The 22,097-nt window shown below is 37.9% G+C and overlaps 2 protein-coding genes across 2 annotated transcripts in view; one reads left to right on the forward strand and one right to left on the reverse strand.

Annotated features, from left to right (window-relative positions):
• The window catches only part of xkr7b (XK, Kell blood group complex subunit-related family, member 7b), a 640,468-nt gene that overhangs the window by 438,971 nt on the left and 179,400 nt on the right, over nucleotides 1-22,097 (forward strand). The gene's annotated exons all lie outside the window — the stretch shown is intronic.
• The window catches only part of LOC114658415 (cadherin-4-like), a 2,147,065-nt gene continuing 2,146,852 nt past the window's right edge, over nucleotides 21,885-22,097 (reverse strand). Inside the window, exon 18 of the transcript XR_007936098.1 lies at nucleotides 21,885-21,952. The gene's annotated coding sequence lies outside the window, so the exon portion shown is untranslated. The remainder of the gene's footprint in view (nucleotides 21,953-22,097) is intronic.

The following is a 22,097-nucleotide window of genomic DNA, read 5'->3' on the forward strand; positions in this document are numbered from 1 at the left end:
CCAGCAGCACTTCAATCACAGAGGCCAACCAAATTGTGGTCCACAGTCTCCATAAGTCATTTCATGACCCTGCTGTACTGACCAGAAGGACTGGTGGAATTTACTGCAAATAAATCACCTAAACTTCTGTCATTTTAATCTAAAATCCCATTTATTCGATGCTTCCATCATTTTCCTTTGGAAATGTATTGTTCCATTTCCAAGAAAACAGCTATTGTGACTTTTGTGTATCTTTTTCTGTCCTTCTATTTACTGCTGACCCAATTTCAAGTTCGACATTTAATGCTGCTGGTTGGAATTGCTACAATGAATGATGTATAAATACTGTACTGTATATACTCATTAATTTTAAAGCAAAAATAGTAATCTGAACACCTTAAACATTTAACACTGGAGGAAAACACACTGGTCTAGTACTACATATGCAAACTGATCTTCATATTGAGAAATTGCCCTGAGGACATGACTGATGCTGCTTTGCTGACTTCAAAGCTGGGATATCTAGCTAGGCTAGTGGCAGCTTTAGCCTTAAATCTGGTTCCACATCCTGCTTATCTTGGTACTTTGATTTTAATGCAACAAGCGTGGAACATCTACTTTAAATTCTAAGTTAGGGTTGCTGTAGTTTTGGCCCTCATTTGTGGCCTATTTTCATTTAGTTGAAAAGGATTGCTTGATATTTCTTTGATAATTTATTGCTCCTTTGTTTCTTTTCTTCACACTCATGCATTTTTTCACTATTTCTGTTGTTCTATTCTTTTTTCATATTAGAAGCCTATGCTACAGTTTTCACCCCAAGCTCATTTTATACAAATTTAACAATAATATGGTATATATTTATAAATAAAACATTAACACCCAAACATATATTACATACATAAACACAAAAATACACACTTTTTTATGTATAGGTGGACTTGTGACTCTGAGCTCAAGATCTGCGCTGGTATCTGGTGGTTTGCTGGTTCAAATTCTGTTACTGCCAGAAGTACTCTGCTGGTCCCTTAAGCAAGGCCAGTGGTGCTGTACAATGGCTGATCGTGCACTCTGACCTCATGCAAAAAGACAATTTCCTCATGGGGATTAATAAAGTATATCAAATCAAAAATAAGTATGAGAGTGCCAGTATGGTATATGTTGCATGTTGGTCAGACCTGTAAACAAGATTTTCACTGTACTCTGCATACGTGACCTGACTGCTACATACTGCTACACCTACAGACCAACAAACATTCATGTGTATTTACACAGTCATGTGAAAAAGTAAGTACACCCTATGAAATTTATTTTTTCTTCTTTTTTTTTTTTACTGTAAATCAAATGTAGATATGGCCTACATTTAAACAGTAGATGTAGATAAAAGTGATAGAAGAAATCTCATTCCACATTTACATTTTATAGTTTAAAGACACATAAATGCAAATTTCACATGTTGAAAAGGTAATTACACAACTACATTCATCTCTACCTCACACACCTTAAATTAGAATCATCAGGTGCTAACAATTAGAACATCTTGAAAGATGATCCTGGAGGAACCTGTCTTCCAGGGGAAATTTGGATTTTTACAGAAGTTCAATAAAGAGGCAAAGACAGCAATATATGAAGTTTGCATCGGCTGTTCTTCCCAGTAAGCCACAGGAACCCAAACATACTGCAATTGGATTCCATCCTGCTTTCTAGAGAACCGGGGTACTCCTTACAGATTATTAGGAGTTTGGCATCGTCTGCATAGGCTAGGATCTTGTATGGTCCTGTGGTGGTCTAGTAGCACTCACTGGTGGCTGAAAATGAAATCATATCCTGCTGCAGCCTCAGTTTATACCCACTCCTGACTTGAAATATCACATAACAACCAAGAGGAAATTAAATTAAATGTTCTTTGAATTGACCAAAATTAATCTGATCTTAATATTTCAAGGGTGGCCATGTGAAACGTCCTGTTCTGTATTTAATTGATTCTGTAAGCAATTTTCACATACCAACATATTGTATTATTGGTAGAATTTGTTTTGATTGGCACAGTACTTCCAGGAAAGAAAATCTGAAAATGTTGCAATCTGTAAATAAACTGTGTTTGCAGTTTATCCTGCTCTTTGACAGTTGCATTACTTTAAGCTATTGCCTCAACAAATCTTTTAATTTTAAGCAGCAACTAAAAATGTGCTAATATAAACAAGCTGCATAAAGCTTTAAGCTGTTATGTATAATTTTCCACATACTGTGTTTACTTAGATAACAAAATGGTTAAATTCATGATTTTCAGGGTGGGCATGCAGAAGATGTCCTTGCTTTACCCCTTGAGTTCCTGTTCCATATCCATACATACAGACACACACTCAGTCGGGTATTTTAGTTAGCCCATTCATCCTACCAACGTGTCTTTGGGTCTGAGTTCTCAATAGAAACCAATATGCAGATTGGGAGGACATACAAACTACCTTTAGAAGGCACCTCCGCTTAGATTCTATCCCGAGTGTTAACATCACATAACATGACAAATTCAGTTTAATTTGGAGTTGTTACTTGGGTGCAAGACAGGAACTGGCCTGCATTGCTGTGCCCACTTATCCACACACCCACACTCACAATTGCACCAAGCCAATTCAGAATTGCCTGTTAAAACTGATTGTGGAAGTGTGAGAAATCCAGAGTTCCAAAAGACAAAACTACATAGACACGGGAGAACACATAGAGCATCCCACATCCTTGGAAATAAGTACAATACAGTTCAATGCAATTGTAACACCCATTCTTTGTTAATTAAATCTATTAACGTTCATATAACTGTTGCTTTCAGTTTCAGGAAATGGCCACAGATTTGATTGTTTTATTGGAACAGTAGGATATTTTACACTATTCACCGCAATTGAGACTCATTGTCTTGTTACTGGACTTGTCTTTCCAGTCTGCAGCTAAAGACTGGATCTTCAGAAAGAGGGACTGCACTACGTAGGCACACTCCAGCAATACTAGTGCCAGAAAATGTCACTATGATCATTGAGAAGTCAAAACTACAGGCAACTAACTTTTGATCGGTCAGAAATCCTGATGATGTGGGTGTGGGGGAGGGTAGGGGAAAAGTATATTGCTTATAATTTGCTATTTATAAATAGCTGCTGTCAGAATTGACTTTATTTTCCATAACCGGCACATAATAACCTACAGACTGATAAGAAAGCTTCTTCTATCAGTACACCATATCTCTTAGACTGTAGGGCACAGCAAGGTGAAATAGCTGGTGGTTAAGGAAACTATGGAAGCAAAAATGCTGGCGTATTATAGGGCTGCTTTTGCAGCTTTGGGGCATCACTGTGGTCACTTTGAGTGACCTCTCCTCAGGCACAGTAATTACCATATAAGACTTTGTGGAAAGTGAAGTTCTGATGTAATGTCTGTTGTCACACAGAAGTCATTAATTCTGCATAATGAAGTAGCCCACGGATTCAAGAGTTTAATCATCTCTAATTAGGAGGGAAAATGTGTGATTGTAACTTTTAAGTTTGGCAAATGAAGTCCTTGATAAAGGAACATTAAATGCTGCCAGAGTGGCAGTAGAGCAATGAAGGAGCTGAGAAGGTTACTGTATGATGTGAACATTAAAAATGCTAAACGAAGGCGTTTTGGTGGAGAGTTGGCCTGTTGTGTACTGTGCCACCATTAGTGTTTGCAAGAAACATCAGACTGAGTGTTTGATTTATTCCAGTTTGAGGAGAAATTATTAGGCATTAATTGTTGAGTCCATCTAATCCACATCTGCTTCCAAAGGTGAAATTATATAGTTTGAAATTTTATTTTTCATTGATCACATACAATCCACAATTCTAGAGCAGCAGAGCATTTTGTGTTCAGTCTCCTGCTACACAATTTTATGTGAAGATATGCATGTATAAGGATGCCTTGTACATGTTAGTGTAGGCACCTGAGTAAACGTGGGCATGGATTAGTCACTATAAACATGTCTATGTCATAATATAGTAGAGTATTTGTGCACTACTATATTTAACAAACTTAATTTAGTGGGCCGCACAACTCCGGAGCAATAGCTTGTGCTCACAGAGAGGTTGTTGACTGTGTCAAGTCATTATGTTGTCCTCACATTCACGTAGACTCTCCCTGGGTACTTCAGTTTCCTCCCACAAGAAGGGATCCTACTCTGTTGAGCCCTTGAGCAAGGCTTTAACCTGAAAATGACTGCACAATGACTGGCCCTGCACTCTGACCTCCAAAGGTCATATGAAAAGAGAATTTTCCCTTAATTAATAAAGTGTGCTAAAAATAAAACATTACATGTTAGCATAGACATCAGGTTTGTTTCTCCTGTAAGGATAAGCTCAGATTGCCAATGACTTTGTAATGAATGGAAAAGTGGGTTTTGGAAACGGATAGATGCATGCATTTAATATAGCTCAGTAAAATAAAACATGCGAGGGAAAATGTTGATAATAGGATTTTTTCATTAAAAATACAGGAGCAAGAAAAGATACGATTCGTTAAAATGCATGAACTTGTCTTGAACCTGAAAGGAAAAAAAGGGTCTATTGAAAGGAAAGGCATGGAAGCTTTTCAATCCAGCCTTGAGTGTTTAGTATCCATTATTGTTATTGAAGATATGTGATGGAGGGCCATTTCACATATCACACTAAACAATAGCAGTCCTTAGAAAGTGAATATATCCTCAAGTACCAAAAAGACCATAGCACAGTGCATTGAACAGTATGTTCTCCAAGAACATGACAGATAAAATGGCTTTACTGTTACTCTGTTTTTCCAAGCTGCAGTTCCCATTAGTTCACAATACTACGTGAGTTTAAACTTTCTGCTGTCTTTGTAGGGTAAACACAGCCTTATTGCATCAATCTTATTGATAATACTCACTACAAAAGAATTTGATAAGCTGTGTTTGATATAAGAGGAAGCAACATGGATCAAGAGTCTTGAACCTGGTCACTGCTTGTATGGAGTTGGCACCATCCCACTTATCTGCATTTTTTTTCTAGCTAGCCTACTCCATTTCTCCAGTACCACCTTCATTTGTTTGCCGACTCTGAATTGAATGTTATACTTTATTAAATATGTCTTTGATATCAAGTCATCAGATGAGATTCACCCCTTAGATGTGTTTTTGAAGGTACAGTCCAAAGGACTAAGAAAAGTTTGCTTACAAATGGAAGGTGTTTATAAATTTTATGATTATTTATTTAGAGACCTTGTTTGTGGAAAGTCAGGAGTGATACATTATAATAAACTCTCAGCTTTGCCCATGTGAAATTGTTCAGTGGTCTGCTGTACTCAATTCATACAACAGAATATGCCACTTAACCTTTATGTCTGCGTTTAAAAGGAACTCTGGGGAAGTGATCCATTGAGAGGGCATCAATGTAGCTGTCTTTAAAAGGACTGAGCTTTTTTCAGTTTAGGGCTCACAAGCCTGCAGATAAATTATGATAAATCCGCACTGAGATGACAGAAAAGCTGGTAGTGTCCTCTTTTTTTGTTCTTCCATCTGTCCATCCATTTACTGAAGCATTGTAGGAATCCTGAGACTAAGCTTGCACCACCAATCAAAGCAAGGCAATGTTACCCTGAGCAAGATAACAGGGACTTTTGTATTTTGAGAAACTAGAGGGCTTTGCCCCCTGCTGGCTTCGTTCGCCAACCCCCCTACCTGTGCTACGCACCAGCCACTTCGCATCCCTGCCGCTTGCAAACAGAAAACGTTTTAATTCTCACGGATAGGCCTCTTCATTGGGAAGAAACACTACTTTTCCCTGATGGCAATATGAATTAGACGATCTACAAGTCTCCGACTTAAAGTTTAAAGCCAAACAATATCTATATACTTCTGTCATATCACCTATGTCCATATATTCAATCTCTTTTCGCTTTTACCTATGATTGAACCGTGTGTGTGGTTGTAAATGTTTTAGATGTGGGCAGGACTTTTCCAAATCTCTTTGCATTATGTCTTGTCTTGCAGGGTTTGAAATTTTCTCTCGCGGGATTTCACTTTCACCAAACAATAAATCTTTTAATTCTCGCAGATATGCCTCTTTATTGGGAAGAAATACTACTTTTCCCTGATGACAACACGAATTGTTGACTTAAAGTTTAAATCTGAACAATATATTCAATCTCTTTTCTCTGTTCCATTATTTCACCAAGTAATAATTTCCGTTTGTTTGCACTAATGCGATCTTTACTATCATTTTTTTGAGACTTTCGAATTTTCGTACTTCCATTATCTCTAACCTGCTTGTGTATCGTGCCAACATTTTTGAATTCTTTATGACGTTCTACTTTGTCATCTACTATTTTTCTTTTATTTCCTGCCCCGGTTGTGGCTAAATCTCTTGGCACAAAGTCTCGTTTTGCAGGATATGAAAGAGTCTCTCTTCAAAAGATCATGTCTCATCGCAGGATAAAAAGTCTCATCTCTCAAGATTTTTTTATTATAATAGAGAGATGTTAAAAAAAAGACAGTGAGGTGAGTATTAAACTCAAGTTGCAGCAATGCATAATTCAGTCTTTTGAAATTCATTAATCAAGTTGTGTCTTGACCAAAAAGAATGATTTCCTGTTAACACTGTTATCTCCTTGGCATGTTTTGATATTCTAAATCAGGCTTCTTTTATAGTGACTAGTAAACATTTGAAACACAGCATGAGAGAGAAATCTTGCTAGCAGCTAAATTTATTCACTTATACGGTTCAACTCATCCAGTACAATTAGTGAAGTTTTAGAACACTTTCTATCAAATAGGTTGACCATTTGCAAAATGTCCAAGTAAACAATCACTAGATTTTGATCAGTAAATAGCATATTCCAAAGGAGAATGCAATTTTAAAATTTTTAAATTTAATGTCATGTTGTGATCATCCACAGTGTCATTCTCTCTTTTTTCCTACATTTTTAGAAAACAATGTTATGTATATGTGTGTGTATATATATATATATATATATATATATATATATATATATATATATATATATATATATATATATATATATATATATATATATATATATATGGCATTCATAGTCTGAATCACAATCTGATTGTATGGGTGGTTACCTACCAGGTAACGCTTGTGGTTGGTCAGCAAGTTGGCTAATATCTGCCACAGTGCCCTCTTTCAGTTGCGAGAAGCAGATCATAGAATGGTTGAAATAGCTTACTGTCAAATAATGCAAAGAGTACGCGACACGTGTTTTGCCCTAATTCTGGGCTCATCAGGCATACACACTCACTGCATCCCCTCTTGGGAATCGAACCTCGGACGTCAGTGCTGGAGGCAAAGCCTCTAACGTTGCGCCACGGCATGTGGTTCGTTCATTTGACAGCATGTAGATCGGGGTAATTACATTCATGGCATTCATAGTCTGAATATATATATATATATATATATATAAACTAAATTAGAATCAAGTGAACTCTCTCCCATTTAAAACAGAATGATTTGCAAAAATTTGAACAAGAACTGGCCATTCAACCCAACAAAGCTCACCAATCGTGACCACCTAATAAAATAACGTCATGTTCAGTTTCGAAGGTCCCTAAAGTGGTTCTCCACTACAGTACTTTGTAACGTATTCCATGTGCTTATAATTCTCTGTATGAAGAAAAACTTTCCATTGTTTGTGATCAGAATTGCTCACAACAGGGTTCCATTAGTACTTCATGGAGTTTAATCTTATGTTCAGCAGGATTTAGAATATATTCAATTTTCCACCTTTTTAATTGTGTTTCTACATTGCATTAAATGTTGCATTAAAAAAAGGTTGCATTAATGTAAATCCTGAAATCCTTTTCAGAGGTTGCTTCTTGTTCATCAGCCTATTCCATGTAACAGTTTGATTTGCCTACAATATATGTTTGTCCTATTTTGAAGACTGAAAACATTGTTTCTGCCACTTTAATATTTGCTATCTTTTTAATATTGAAATCATTTGCAAACTTCACTCACAATATCAGAATATGTGTAAATAAAGAAATCAGAAAGAGGTACTGTCCAAATACAAACTCCACAGGGATGACCTCATCCAATGTGGTACATTTTCCTTTATGTTTGTTTTGTGTCTCCTGACTATTAAAGAGGCTGAAATTCACATTTGTAAATTGCCACTTCAGATATAATCTTTAAAATTAACTTCCATTGTGGATCCATATCAAATTCTTTTTAAGCCTAAGGTTAATTATCCCATGTGCTTTGCTTCTAACAGATTGGGTTGCTGGGATTGTCTTTTTTCTAAAGCCAGACTGACTGTTATTTAGTATATTATTTTCATACTATGTATTGTATATCACTCTATATTTATGCTAGAATCTTTATTAGCTATAGAACTCGGGCCTACTGGCTGGTACTGGTGTGTCTTCTTTTTCTCAGACTGGAATCTCATTAATAAATTTCCAGCAATCTAAACTTTCTCCCATCTGAAGCGTTTATTAGAATATTCCTACTACATGTTTATAAATAAGGAATGTTTAGTCTTCAATGCACTGAGTGCCTGAAGCACATCTGACTCATCTGTTTTTAAACCTCTAAGCATGGAACTCATTTTTACTTTTGCCTGAAGTATTACATTTATTTCTTTTCTTGTAAGTAATTTGTTGAAATATTTATTTAGCTCATTTGCTTTAAAAACGGAATGCCATAATGATTCTAGAATGTCTCGCCTGACTTTAAAAGCAATCAAGACATTAGGTAAAATGATTTTGGTTGGAAAATACATTTTAGCAAAGTGGACATATCAGTAATGATGCCTTTTCGCAATAGTTTGGCCCTCATTTGTTTTCAGGCTTTAAATGTTTCCCTCTACTTACCTGTCACATTGCAAAGAAATAGCATAAGTGGAGGTACTGAATCCACAGTTAGTGTTTCCTGTGCACTCTGGGTCTATTATAATTCATTTCTTTGCATAATCTCCAGCCTTTTAAACCTTATTTTCATCCAAGATCTGATACTTTTATTCAACTGCCTATACAATCATCATCCTTCACTCGATACTCATGTTCTATCCCTCACAATAAAGGTCAGACATTTCTCTTTCAGAATTTTTCAGTTATGTTATACACATATGTTACCGCAAAATAAGTTACAAAATTCAATAATGTTCTTACCAAAAAATTCACTTTAAAAGTGTCAGTGAATGTGTCAATAACACCCAGAGATATATGCTATGAAACATCTCAAAGTAATGCATTTAGTTTTACAGTTTTTAAACAGTGCAAGAAACAGGATTTCTGTTCTCTGCTTTTGCTGTTTTCAAATAAGTATCCATAGCATTAATATCCATTATTGATGACCCCTGGTCTATGTATCATTTTAAAGAGAAGATCTTACTCTGTCACAAGTTATAAAATTGGTAAAGAAATTATATCGTGTAGCAAAATTATTGCACTAATAGTTGCAAGATTCAAAAATCTCTTTACAAAAAAGAAAAAATTCTGAAAAATAGAAAGTGGAATGTAGTGTTATTTAAAAGTTGAACCACCCCACTCATTAAGTAGATAACCGTCTGTCTGTCTGTGACGATCCAGTTCAGCTTCATGATCCCAAGGTCACTTCCAGGAGTCTTTTGAAACCAGAACCATTGATATCATACCCGAGGATAAGCCGGGCAAATGAGGACACACACAGTCAGTAAGGGGTTGGTGCAAAGTGGAGGAGTGCTGTTATTTACAAATCAAACAAAGTGTTCAAATGCTCAGTGTATTCTAAATAGACAATAAATAAATAATCCATAAAATCCTGTGATTGTACAGGTGTGGGAGATGGCCGGCTGTTCATCCCGGCCAATACCCCCAGGCTGCCAGATGGAGCCCTCCCTGTAGCATGGAAGTTCCCCGAAGACCAGCAGGGAATTATGGACAATGGAGTTTTTATTCCCAACCCTGCTGGACACTGTGTGGCCCACCAGAGGACGTTGCAGGGAAGCTCATGGACTTATACGTGCCCTGTAACCCGGAAGCACGTCATGATCATATGACCAGAGGGAACGACGTGTTTCCGGGTTGAAGAGAAGGACTTTTTATCTGACCCGGAAGTGATAAGAAATCACATGGCCTGTAGGTTGGGAAACACTTCCAGGTCAGGAAATATAAAAGGACTGTGGGAAAGCCCAGACACTGAGCTGAGCTGGGAGGTAGGGTGGCGAAGTGTCTGGGAGTGGAGGATTGGTGATTATTGATTATTGTAGTGTACTTATATGTGTAGTGTGGAGTGGAGGGTGCTTTGTGCACATAGTTATTATAAAATACATAATAATTATAATTTTACCCGGTGTTTGCAGTGGTACCTGAGGGTTCAAGGGAGCTCTAGTGCCCCCTACTGCTACAACAGGTTAAAGAGTTCAATAAATAAATCCAATAAAAATGAGGTTAAAATCCTATTCTTTAAAAACTAATCCCGAGCCACAGTGCCTCCTTTCTAAAAACTGAGGTCTCCTGTGCTTACCACAGACAGGATCTCTGCACCCAGAGGAGATGTCCACTAACAGGCACAGTCAACCATAAAACAGTTCTGGTCCCTGTTACCAGTTCCTGGGCAATCAGTGGGGCACCACGCCAAGCCTCCCTCCTGCGAATCCCGCTGCCATTCCTCAGCCTTACGTGAGAGCCCTGCTAGAGCAGTCAGTCACTCCTGCTCACCAAATCACCCAGCAGGATAGATGTCTGCCCCTCCAGCATGCTTCACCATAGACCTCTTATCACAATGTCAAATTGTATACAGTTGAACAAGGAGGTTTAAGTTTAAGAAAGCTGATATAGGATTGAGGACAGGTGTTGCTGTGATACAGCAATTCAGCCATCTTTGAGGGAAGAAAGAAAAACATTGCAATGTTGTATCAGAGTATGCATTGCAGCATTTTAATGTCGAAACACTGTACTTTAATTATATTAATGAGGAAATTAATGATTTTATGCAGTATTTTTTAAATTTTACATTAGTGTTTTGGTCCTGCCAGTGGGTCCAAAACAATAGGGCTGACTTTAAAAATGTAGTCAAGTAGGAGAGTGTGTATGGCTAAGACTGACTGTGCCATGAAGTGGCTGGGCATCCCTTCCATTCATTGGTACCAGCTTTATAACCCTCTGAACAGAACAAAAAATCAGACAAAAGAAGTATGAACAAATGTTACTGTATATCCAACACTCTTTGACATTGTTCTAGCTGGTTTGGTCTTTTCATATTAGGAGACATTATCATCTCCATGTGCAACATCTCACTGTAGCGTAATATGGCTTTTACAGAATTCTTTGAGCAGCAGCTGCTAAATCTGTGATATAGTTGTCTGAGCTGAGCTCTACATGTTTATCTAATTTACTGAATGCTTTGTTGTTGTTTTTTGGTTTTTTTTTTTACCATCTTGACAGTTTACAAACTTCTTGCCAAGAACCAAAGTGAGTTTTGTTCTGCATAATGCCAATACATAGAGCTTGTTGCAGAAAGCTTTATTTCTTTATTTTCTCAATTCATCTTGGTGGAATGCAGAATCAATTAAAATAGGGCAAGATTTTTGTAGTCTCTTCTTCTTAAGAGGTATTTACAAATAAATATTGTATGTAAAACATAGCAGGCACAGGTTACAGTAGAAACATCGAAGTATATTGAGAGCTTTCGCTTGTAGTGGCTCAGAGAGCCAATTACAGACTATAAACAGCGAACAAACCCCAGCTCCTGTTGTCATTGATTTTTTTCCAGTCTGTCTACCTTACATAAGCACTGATTGAAATCAAAGGCTGGCCAATTAAGAAAAGGCTGCTAGAGTGTGAAATTATTTTCAGTCAATTAATTATTAATGGCCTAACACCATTACAGCCCTCTGAAAATATAGGCAACAAAAAAGCGGAGTGAATGGAGGATTAATACATAAAATAAATAAAGAAGTAAAAGACACATGTTCCATGCCTGAAGATTTCAGCTCGCCTGTTATTGATTTTAATAGCAGCTTTATAGTTTCTTTTGGAAAATGTAATAAAAATGAGCTCTGCTGATATTTTCAGTTTAAACTTTTTATTAGCTGAGGCAGAATAGTTGAAAGTGCCAAATCAGCGCATGTCCTGCCAAACAGTACTACTTAGATTCTATTTTTTTAATGGGTCTTAACTTTAAAGATAAGAAACTCGATGATTATCTTTTTATTGTATGTCAGGTTTTTTGGCTTGGTAGTCCAGTTTTATACTTAAGGCTATGTGAAAAAGAAATACACATGTGCTCATTTTTGTGTTGTTTAGTCTGCCTCTGTCAAGTTTACACATCTACCTCATTTTAACTGCTCTGGCTTCCCCCCACATCCCAAAGCAGTGCAAGTTAGATTGATTAGTGACCTGTTTAAGAAACGGTGCCCTTTGAATGATTAGCTCCCTGCCCAGGGTTTGTTCCTCACATTGCTCCTGTTGATGATCACCTATGACCCACCTTATTTGGCCTACTATGAATAAGTGTAGGTGTCTGAGTATGTCCTGTGATTGACTGGTTTATGAACCAGAGATGATTCCTGCTGTAGGACAAAGATGGCATTGCCCAACCTGCCAGACTTTAGTGGCACACCAGGCCTGTTAAGAAAGCAGATTTAACAGGGATGCAGGCATCCAGCTGCGCCTTCCTCCACTTACATTTCAAACTAAGTGACTGAACTCCAGCTTGTACCAGGATCTGCCTGAACTTCCTCTGATAACAAAGGGTTAATCAGAGTTGCACTGACATCTCTCCAGAGGCCTCTCTGCAGGCTTTCTTGAGCCAGTAGGCACAAAATGGACTCAAGCAAAGGACAAAGAGCCATAATTCAAGCAATGACTACTAAGATGGACAGAAGAAGCCACCTATTAAAAGACACTCATTTTGTAACTGGAAGTGACTTTAATCCAATCAGGAGAAGGTTCAGCCTTTAACACCATATGCACCGCATCTCAATAAATATAGGAAGAAGTGAAGAGAGAATAGAATGGACAGTCATTGAACTCCCTGGAGATTCTTTCTGGGCACCCTCTCTGGGATTGTGTCGGAAACAGGGAACTCTCTAAAATGACTGCAAACATCTGAACCCTGATCTCCGAACCTAAAAGCCATGTGCTGCTTCCTTGGGGAGACAAAGACAGCAAAGCCTTCTTCTTGTGAGGCTGAGAGCTGAGATCCAGTTTGCCTAGCTAACCACCAAGCCCTGTCTGCTTAGGAGCAGCCATTATTTCAAGAAAGGAGCTTCGGCATGTAAACTATAGAGGCTATAAAGAATAATGCTATAACCCTATAAAGTGGCAAAAGACAGCAGAAGGCAAGCTGTGGAAGAAGCTGCACAGTACTGAGCAGGATCACACAGCAAAGAGAAAGAGTACACTCCAATTCGTGAAGAATCCTCCACTTGAACCTGGAGCAGCAACAAAACAATACCTCCACAACACTGGACATCATCTATAAAGACTTGGTTTTGTAAAACTATTTATCTGTGCCAAGATAAACTAGAACTGTAAATCCCAGCAAACATCCATCTTATATGTTACACGTTTGTCTAGTCTGTCTGCATCCAGTCTTGTAGGTCAACATATATACTTGCATATATAATTCTTTTATAATCCTGTGTTTTTTAATAAATTTTATTATTCTGTTTCCTAAAACGAGAGTGGCTCAATTAAGTTAATATTAGTTTAAAGGCCAGAGACCCGCTTCCTACAACAGAGAAAGTCAAGGAAAATAAAAGTAGGAGCCTTGCCGAAGTATTTGGTTAATTACTTGTATTGCCAAAGGCCAAACTTATAATTAATTAATCAAGTAAAAAATGTATTTTCCAAATCCCACATTATTATGAAGTCCTCCTAGGTGGGCATCTTTTTTGTTAATCATCAAAATTCTTCTCCTGCCTTGTACCTAAACTGCTGGGGTAGGAACTAGTTCTTTGCAACCTTGTGTTAGAATTAACAAGCTCAGAAATTGGATGGCTGCCGTGCCTACATATATAGTGACACTTTCTTGTTATGCTCAGTGTTTTGTTTGATTCCTTCAATTACATAATGTTGCTTTTAATTACCTATCAAAATACTTATAAAAATATTGTAACACTCTCAAATTTGCCCAGTCCAATTCAGGGTCATTGGTGGGGCTTACCTAAGGGGCAGCTAGGGACAAGCTAGACATAGAGCCCACATTAAACTAACTAGCAGTTCACTAATTTTCCTGCCAAGTACCAAAATGAATGTTACAACCTGCATAATGACAGTACATAGTGCTTGTTGAAGAAAGCTTTCTTTTGAGGATGTGAGAGAAAAACTGGAGCACATGAAGAAAACCCAAAGCAGACATAGAAAGATCATCCAGACTCTACACAGAACACAGTTACAGGATAAGAATCGAAGATCCTGGGTTTGTGAAGCAGCAGTGTTGATCATTGCTCCCCAGCGTCACTCATAATGCAGGCAATTGATCTTTATGTTATACATTCAATATAAAATGCAATAAACCACATTCAAGTGCAATAATAATCAGGCGGGTGCAGTGAAGTGAGTGGTATTAATGCCTTGAGAGTTTATGTCGCCAGTGTTAGCATAGCAGGATCAGAAAACGGATGGATGGATGAATTCTTGTTGTCAGTCAAGAAGAAGCATGTACAGTATACTTGCTCTGCCTCTCCAATAGTCACATTCTGCTGAACTTGTATGCAAATAGAATAGTAGGGTTAGGTGTGTTGTTCTTGCCCAGCTACTGGCGCCATCAGAATAATGAGTTATAGCTGGAAAATGCAATGCTTTGCATATACACAAGGACAGATATTTAGTAGAACAAAATCAATAGCACAGCACATGACAATATTAGAATAAGACTCTATCTCTGATATCTGGAATTGATTGTATTGCTGATTGGACTTTTTGTTTATGGCAATGTGTGTTCAATTATTATAAGATTTGCATTGCAATGCATATTTCTGGAATTAAATAAAATTTATTTAAAAAAGAGCGAGGGGAAAAAATGTATTATTATGTTAGTTCATTATCACAGAGCAATGGTGTATATACATACTGTACTACCATAGTCTGTAATAAACTTTGGATTAGAGCTGGGCAGCACATAAAATGTTACAAAATCCATGTCTAGATAATGTTAAAGCAATATACAACCAAAATGTATGTTTTTATATGTTGCTTAACCCATATTGTTTATAGTGATGAAACAAAATATTTTTATCTCATGTTTTCAAGCAGATAGAAGAGTTTCTCATGCAATATAAGTCAATGGTGGTCAACATTGAACAACAGGAAACAATATCAAAACATAATAATAAAAATCCAAGAAAAAAATCTCACATTACTTGTTTTGTATAATCCACATGTCAAGTTATCCAGTCATATGCTCACAACATCCAAAACAAGTGTATTTTTACTAAAATATTGGTAAGTAAGTCACATTTAAATGGAATGCACTCAAACATGAACAAGCATTTAATTGATAGACCCACCTCTCATTATGACATTAATATTAATTTCCACAACTGGGATTATTTAGAAGCAGGCTGTTCAGCTTCACCAGTAAACTGACCTTCTGCTTGTTGATGTTATCACTTGATTTTCTTTAACTTTTAATCTTCAGTTGTTCTTGTCCTTCAGTGAACTTTACATTATCAATATCAAATTAAACTCAAAATGGCAGCCAATGAATAAGCTGTTACTGGGCTGGACTTGTGAGCAGTGGGTAACATGGAGAGCTGTATCTTCAGTTCAAATGCTTGGGTTAAGTCTGAGCATAATCTATTTTAGCTCACAAGGGAATTTTCTGAAAGTGATTTGTTTAATAATATTTTAGTAAAAACACATGAGTTTGAGAGTTGTAAGCATTTGACTGGATGATAACGGCATGAGTAACATGAGATTTTTTCATGGCCATTTTGGTATTGGTTGCTGCCATCCAGCATTAGAAAGCTATAGCAACCAATATTGGATGGGACAGCACCCCCCCCCCCCCCCCCCCCCCCCCCCCAAGTATATAACACTGGAAGTGGGCTAACAGCAGAAAATGTGAGAATGCCGTTAAACATTGTAGAACGAGCCTTGGACACAGACAGGAAGACATGTTATAAAGCACTACCACACATTTATTTTACAGTTAATATTTACAAAAGTCAAAAAGTGCACACACAAACCCCCAAGACTCCCCCAAAGTCCAGGCCTCTCACTCTCTGAATGCCTCACTCTTCTGGCCGCCTCCACTGTTCTCCTCCACGCTTTGTCCTTCTCCTCACCCGACTCCAGCCCTCAATGAAGGGAGGCGCCCCTTTTATAAGCACCCGGATGTGCTCCAGGTGTCTTCCGGCAATCCTCCACCGATACGCCCCAGTGTGGTGGAAGTGCCGGCTGCATCCCCGGAAGCACTCCGGGTGTCCCTTCTTTTCTTCCCCCCAGCACTTCCGGGTGTGGTGGAAGTGCTGAGGTCCAGGGCTCTCCAGGCATTGGGGCACACCTTGGCGGTGACCACCGGCCCCTACAGGGTTGAGCTTCAAAGCCCTCTACCCGTGGCCCCCAGAGCAACCAGGGCGGTCACCCCCTCGTGGTCTGGAGGAGGCGTAAGCCCTCCTCTGGTCCTCCTGAGCGTCCTGGCTGGGTACCACCCCCAGCTACACGCCACAACATAAAGTGCGCACACAGAAGGAAACTGACAATGTGTCATTGTATTTATGTTTCAAAGGTTATATCTTTTTGTATGGACTTGTATGTGACCCATGTTTAATATTCCAGTCTATTCCTGTAGTAATATTACCCAGTGTGCTGTACAGTTGACGCAAACAGGAAGGAGTGAAGAATATACATGCTTTACTGTTGCAGTTTTTTGGTGGCAGTGGCAGTGGCAGTGTGTGAGCAAAAGTGTCAGGAAAAAAAATCAGATGTACTTTTTGGTTTTGAGAGGGGTGAGTACCTGCTATTGAATCCGTGGGGGGCAAGCTTTAGTATTTTGCATGCTTCCTGCCTGTCACTGTCTGCAAGAAATTTTACTGTTTTGATATTTAATTTAATTAATTTTATCACAGTAGTGCAATGGTAAGTACTGCAAAATCACATCTCAGGTCACATTTTTTGTCACAATGATTGGTCTGGCATAATTGGTAGATATTTCCTGAGCCATCAGGCGCACTGAAAAGACCATTAAATAATTATATTCCAATCAGAACTACAGGTAAAACTGCATTACAATGAATATCTTTACAGCAAAATTTTCATTACAACAAAGTATTTTTATGGTCCCGACAGTTTCCCCATATGACATGAGTCTATAGAAATCTTGTTACTACAAAGTACATTCAGCAGATACTTTCATTACAACGAAGTGACCTTGAAATGCTTGAATGAATCATCCACAGAGCAGCTAGTTCTGTGGTCGCAGCTCAGTTTTGCACAACGATCCCCAAACAGAAACATTGTAAATTTTTTCCTTCTTCAAACTTTCCTCATAGTTTTTTTTTTTTTGTTTGTTGTTGTGTTTGTTTTCGGTGGTTTTCAGTGATACCTTTTGCTTATTGCTTGTCAACATTTGAAAAACATCCATTGGAATTTAACTCAATGTCACCCTCCTATAGAAATGGCAGACACAAAAAAACGATAACAGTTCATATTAGAAAAATAACCTTTACATTTTTGCAGCTCTTGATTGCGGCAAAAAGAAAAAAGACATTGCCAGTGAATTTGGAATTTTGCCATCGACACTATCAATTTTATTGAAAGGCCGAGCAAAAAAAGAAAAAAAATCTCGGGTTGCAAACGTATGTGAACTGCTGCATTTGAAGACGCTGACAAGGCCGTTTTTATGTGGTTCAGTGATGCTCGTTCAAGAAACATTCCTATTAATACGGCACTCATTCAAGAAAATGTGAGGTTTCTAAACTCTCTTGGGACCTCCCCAAAATGGACAACACGTGGAAGAGCATCCCAAAGTGCGACCACTGAGTCTGTGGAAGACTGTTTATCTGTTGCCAGGGCAACAGCAGGCTCACAGCTCCGCTGTGTCTCTCTGCCATAGCAAACAGAAAAGGTCTCGATTGGTGAAATCAAGGAACATTGTAAATGCAGGGAGCAGGATTACTTGGCCACTAACCTGGTCACAATCGTACCTGACTGCTGTGTATAGAGGAGTGGCAGATCCTGCTACAATAATTAACCGTGCTGTTCCTGTATCAAGCTGAATCAAGCTGGTGTTTCTAAAGTACTGAGACTCAGCCTCAGACAGGGACTTATAGCACAACCCCGATCTTTTAGGATTTGCTTCTGTGGCGCCTCACTGCACCGCTGTGAGCCTGCTGTTGCCCTGGCAATGGACAAACAATCTTACACAGACGTGGCAATTGCATTTCGGGACGCACTTCAGCGTGACGTTCCCGTTTGGGGTTTGATTGATAACTGTGCTGCCCACAACATGCTTCCGCATTTAGATAATGTTCGTGTTGAATTCCTCCCACCCAATTGTACAGCAGTGCTTCAGCGATTGGGTTTGGGCATCATTTGCACCCTGAAAGTGTATTATTGCAAGGAAATTCTGAGAAAAATTATCATCAGCATAACTTGTAGACAGGGGAAGATTAAAATCACTGTGACAGAAGCTGACAAATACAGAATCTCATTACAACAAATTTTTCATTACAACAAAATATTTTTTAGGTCCCTGGATGTTGGTTGTAACAGAATTTTACCTGTAGTTCAGTTTAATGCATTTTGCTGAGTTCAGTGAAGTGCCCAAAATCTTCCACAATTTTGGCAAACTGAAGGCAAAGTGAATTCAGTGGAGTTCGCTCATCACTACATCAGACATCCTACATTTATTATGATGAGACTGATAAACTAATAAACATGCCATCATTTTCAGTCTTCTCTAGTAAGTAAGAAATGAGAAGATAATTTGCCTTTTGAAGTCTTTGGAACACAGAATGCTAATATACTTGTCACAGGATCATGTGATGCGTGTCAAATCATTCAAGCAATGCTTGAAGCTTCCTATTTCCTTTCTTCTTGACTGTTCTTTTGGCATGAGGAGAAGCTGATCAATGACTGGGATTATGTTTTACTTTATTTCCCTTATTTTTCATTGAAGGGAGGTGAATCAACTTTACCATCCAGGCAGCTTGCCATTATTGAACCAATTATTGCTTGTGCCAAAAGGGAGCCAAAAACAGTTTGCTTGTTGAGCCAAATTTTGCAGTGAGCTGTTGGCAGTGTCACACCATCAATACAATTTGAAACCAAGATGTTAATGCCATGGCAGCCAGATATTCCTTGTTGACCAAAGGTCATAGAATTATACAGAGCCAAAGACAAATTCCCAAACAATCTTGTCTGTCAGTGCCATTCATCTTCTTCCACTTCTGGCTTACCATCAGTGCCCTGTCTGTGTTGTTAATACTGCTTGAGTTACTTGCTAAGGCGAGCCATTTTTTTAATCTTATTTGAGTGATCCTTTGCAATAAAAATTGAATTTTCACAAAGAATATCTGGTGTAAATAAAAATAGCCACCTGTGTCTTGCATAATTGAAGAAGAACCTGTCAGGCCGATGCTTTATTGCCAGGGTGGGGTGCTGGTTTACTCATCTTATGTAAAACACGTATACTCTTTGTAGCATTAAGCCGTCAGGAATAAATGAAGCAGACAGTAAGCAGTTCAGATGAACCATCTAATAAACAGTTTTTAATAAAATTGATTTACTAAGAGAGGTGTGTAGGTTACTGCACCAAGTAACCTTAATTATTGCATTATCCTTTAATGCCTGTTCACTCTCGTTTCCAGCGTGTGCTCTTGCTGGCAACAATATTTTGACTGCAAGCTAATAATCTCTATGTTGCCTGGCTGAAAGGCAGTTTGTAGTGACAGATTGCTGTACCAGGCCACACCCGACACATGCATGCATTACATAAAATGAAATCAAAAATTGGCCAACTGCTCAGTCACAGTGAGAATGTGTGATTTTGAAACCAACTGGGCTGATCGCTTTCATGAAAAGAAGCCCTAGTGGTAAAACTAGGCCTTTTTTAAAATGGCATGTGCTTGCTTTAGTTAAAATGAAACTAGAACTTTGGCAGCAGGAATTCCTTTATCCCATGATATTTACTTTTACTGCTGCTGTTTGCAGCTTTTGTTTTCTAAATAAACAGCAAACTGCTGTACATGGTGCATTGCATGATTTATGAAAGATGTAACTAAACCTCGAATGGTGTGTTTGTATCATAACAAAGCAATCCCAACAGCTTTTACATTAATGCTTGTTGAACACAAAGCGTGATCAGGCTGTACCACATTGAAACCAGTAGGACAGCAATTGAGTAACAGGTTACATCATTCCAAATGTGGAGCTTATCTTTATTCCTAGATTTCCTGCTATCTGTATAACTGAAAAGGTGTACTGTGATGATTAGAGAACAAGGAGTCATTACTCCACCCATCATTGTAATTTTACTTATTTGCATTTCTCAATTTTAGTTAAAAAGATTTTGCTTTCTGCACTGTAAGAGAGTCAAATGTCACACTAGTGGCCTTCTCTTGTTAATATAAGATAACCTTCTCTTGCCTAGTCAATTTACAAGTATATTAGTGTGATCATACAATCTGCTTTTTCAAATGCATTGCTGCCAATTAATTTTGTCACAGTCTTGCTCATTATTTATAATGATCAAAAATATTTTTGGGTTACAAAAAAAAATAATGAAACATGTTAAATTTAAACCTATTACAAGTGTAATTACTTTTAGTATGACCTACAATCTTATTTGATGTTTAGATAACATCAAATAATATGCCCTGTATACTTGTAATTTGGCAAGCAAAAAAAAGTGAATAGACAAACTCTTTTCAGACTGAGCTCAGGGATGAACTGATTAAGAATGGACAAGATGGCTGTTATATGGCATTGAGACAGGAAGTGAGGTCAGCAGAGCTAGGACAGGAAGTGAGGTCAAAAGAGCTGGAATGAGAAGTGTGGCCGTTAGGGGAGATTTCCTTCTGTAGGTCTACAGAGGAGGAAAGAGAGAAATTGTTAGGTGACAGCATCAACCCCTGGTCCAGCAGATAATTACAATTATTCAAGGCTTTAAACTGTCTCCCATACGCACTGTATGACAATATTTACTGCCATAAATGATATACTTAATTGCAACATGAAAATAAACCATTGTTCTTGACTAAGTGCTGCATTTAATAGTTTGTCATTTGACGAAGGGACACAATAAAAGACCAAAGAAATGATATTTGATTTTAAGAGACAGAAATCTGTATGTTCACCTATTGTAGTTCTGGGAGAGGAGGTAGAAATAGTGAATGAATATAAATACTTAGGAACTTACCTAGATAACAATCTTAACTGGAATACAAATACAAAAAAATTATTTTCTAAATGCAACCAGCGCTTATTTCTCCTCCATAAACTCAAACTATTTAAAGTAGACAAGGACCTCATGTTGTCCTTCTATCGTAGTATGATCCAGTCCGTGATCACTTTCAGTTTCATTGCCTGGTTTAATAGTCTGACAAACCAAAACTCAAAAAAGCTCCAGCAGATTACGAAGTATGCAGCTAAAGTTATTGGGGCTGATGTAGATGATTTGACTAGTGTGTGTCAGAGGGCAATGCTAAAGAAACTGGAAATCATCTCAACTGATGACAGACATCCATTACATGTAGAACTAAACTTCAGTAAATCAGGAAGGATAGTTGCTTTGAAAACCCACACAAATCGCTCCAGAAACTCCTTTCTTCCTAGTGCCATACGACTTTTCAATAAGAAATATTGGAGATAATGTTTAAGGTTTTGATATATATCCTGTTACCTTTTTTTTTTTTTTTGGTATAAATATGTTTTATCTAACTGCCTTACCTTAACCTTTCTTATTTCTATTTGTCTGTTTTATTTCATTCTGTCTGTTACCTGTTATTAGATGCAACTGAGAAGGCAAATTTCATGTTTTCCTGTGTAAACATGACTAAATAAAGAAACCTAACCTAACCTAACAATATCATAAGGAGACGCTGAACAGCAGAGATGAAATTAGGGTCTTATTCACAAAGGATGCTTGAATTGGGAATTGCCAGTTATTAGTTACTTATTCTCTAGGATTAACTAGTATTTCAATTCAAATTAT

This window comes from Erpetoichthys calabaricus, chromosome 10 (genome assembly GCF_900747795.2).
Source record: "Erpetoichthys calabaricus chromosome 10, fErpCal1.3, whole genome shotgun sequence".
Classification (NCBI taxonomy): domain Eukaryota; kingdom Metazoa; phylum Chordata; class Cladistia; order Polypteriformes; family Polypteridae; genus Erpetoichthys; species Erpetoichthys calabaricus.